Source organism: Palaemon carinicauda, chromosome 18, assembly GCF_036898095.1.
Source record: "Palaemon carinicauda isolate YSFRI2023 chromosome 18, ASM3689809v2, whole genome shotgun sequence".
Lineage (NCBI taxonomy): Eukaryota > Metazoa > Arthropoda > Malacostraca > Decapoda > Palaemonidae > Palaemon > Palaemon carinicauda.
The window spans coordinates 13,764,884-13,767,383 of record NC_090742.1 but is presented as its reverse complement, the minus strand read 5'-3'; the positions used below and the strand labels follow the sequence as shown (position 1 = coordinate 13,767,383).

Here is a 2,500-nt window from a genome sequence, read left to right as displayed (position 1 = left end):
TAAAAAACATCCAGTTATCGGTTAGTTCTGTTTCAAAAACATCCAGTTAAAAAACATCCAGTTATCGGTTAGTTCTGTTTCAAAAACATCCAGTTAAAAAACATCCAGTTATCGGTTAGTTCTGTTTCAAAAAACATCCAGTTAAAAAACATCAAGTTATCGGTTAGTTCTGTTTCAAAAACATCCAGTTATCTGTTAGTTGGTTACTCCTCTATTTCAAGGAAATTCTGCCTCTGTCAGAGTCTGTTATTCTTTCAAGAAAATCTAGTTATCTCTTAGTTTGTTACTTCTCTGGTCCAAGAAAATCCGAATTAGGCCTATTACCAGAGACCTATTTCCAGAAAAAAAAGGCAGGCCTGTTAACTTTACAGCATTCACATTTTATCTGCGATATCCTGGATGAAACCCCTGTGAAGTAAACATTATTAATACAGTCGTTCCATGCAACATTGTGCCCTGTGCCGTTCATTGGTCTTTCTCTCATACTTTCTCTCATGTATTATTTCTTATAGTACATTTATCACCATCTTTTCACTCTCCATGTTTTCCGGGTGCCCACACTATTTCAAAATACATTAATTTCCGCTTTTGACCAATGCTTAGCCTTATACCACTAATACCTACACCACTGGCAACACATTAAAAAGATTTTCACACAAATTCAAGTATGTATGTACTTACACATACAGACACACACATACATACACACACACATTATATATATATATATATATATATATATATATATATATATATATATATATATATATATATACACGTACACACATATATATATATGTATGTATATATATATATATATATATATATATATATATATATATATATGTATGTATATATATATATATATGATATATATACATACATACATATATATATATATATATATATATATATATATATATAAAACCTTTATTCAGAAGAACTCTTCCCATTGTTCGTGTCATAACTTTCTTGGTTTGTGTATCGCTACGTGCATTTGGGTTCCCTTCTCCCGTTCTTTACACGTCTTACCCTTATCGTACACGTGCACCTATTTTTTCGAAAGTGGTGGGACTCTTCTTTGCGACTCTTTTAAAATCACATGTTATCGGTATCCTTTTCAGTCATTTTTATTTATTTGTTTTTGTTTTTTTAGCTTTTGATATTCTATGTCTTTGTCAATGAAAAGTACCAGTTTAGAAACTTTTTGGGATTTATGTTTTATACCTCTCTTTACTTTATAATTTTTTTTAGTCAGGTTCCATATTTTACTGGTAATTTGACAGCAATTTGTACATCTTACCTTTGGCAAAACTTCTTATACTCTCTCTCTCTCTCTCTCTCTCTCTCTCTCTCTCTCTCTCTCTCTCTCTCTCTCTCTCTCTCTCTCTCTCTCCTGTTATTACACGGTCCCATATTCTCAAATTCACCTCATTCATTCATTTAATAAGCAAGTGCATATTATATTCTTCATCTCTCTCTCTCTCTCTCTCTCCTCTCTCTCTCTCTCTCTCTCTCTCTCTCTCTCTCTCTCTCTCTCCTGTTATTACACGGTCCCATATTCTCAAATTCACCTCATTCATTCATTTAATAAGCAAAAGCATATTATATCCTTCATCACCGTAGATACATCTGGCAACCTCGTCTGACAAGCATCACACCAAAGAAAATACTTTGCTTCATCTTACGCAAATTCAGCCCATTTGAAAATTCTTACATTACAATCACGCTTCGTTGAGCATTCGTATTGTTTTTACATAAAATGGCAAATAACATATTGCAGTGTATTTCAAGGCTGGATAACTCAGTCGAAATCTCTTGAGGTGGAGAGAATCCCCCAGTGAGATCTGTAAATATCACAACAGAATTTGGGACTTGAATTCCTGTTCCAAAAAACATGGAGGTTTACTACGAGTCTTTATCGTCGAATCATTCTTCGGTTTTGCTGGATATTCAAGTGTTGGATGCTAGAGAGGTTTGATCTTGTTTTATGGATAGTTTTTATAAGGCTGTTTTGCAAAATGATTGACATTTGTAATATTAATTTCAATGATTTTAACAATATTAGTAATCTTGATCATTTTAATTTTGAAATCTTATTGAACTTGATTGTTATTATTAAAATTATTATTATTATTATTATTATTATTATTATTATTATTATTATTATTATTATTATTATTATTATTATTATTATTATTAGTAATCTTGATAATTTTAATTTTGAAATCTTATTGAACTTGATTATTATTAAAATTATTATTATTATTATTATTATTATTATTATTATTATTATTATTGTAATTATTGTAATGATCGGTGACAGCAATCAATGTAGTATAGGTGGCCCTGACTAGTACAGCTTTGCTGATCATAGCGATACGCAAAGAAATTCACTTCCTTGAGGTATTCATATTCAAAAGGGGATACTGAGCTAATGTGGACGAATCATGATTACTAAGAATGAATACAGCATATATTAATATCTTGTTAATTAACC

General features: G+C 30.6%; 1 protein-coding gene across 1 annotated transcript in view; it reads left to right on the top strand.

Annotated features, from left to right (window-relative positions):
• The window catches only part of LOC137657176 (chondroitin sulfate proteoglycan 4-like), a 191,726-nt gene that overhangs the window by 130,093 nt on the left and 59,133 nt on the right, over positions 1-2,500 (top strand).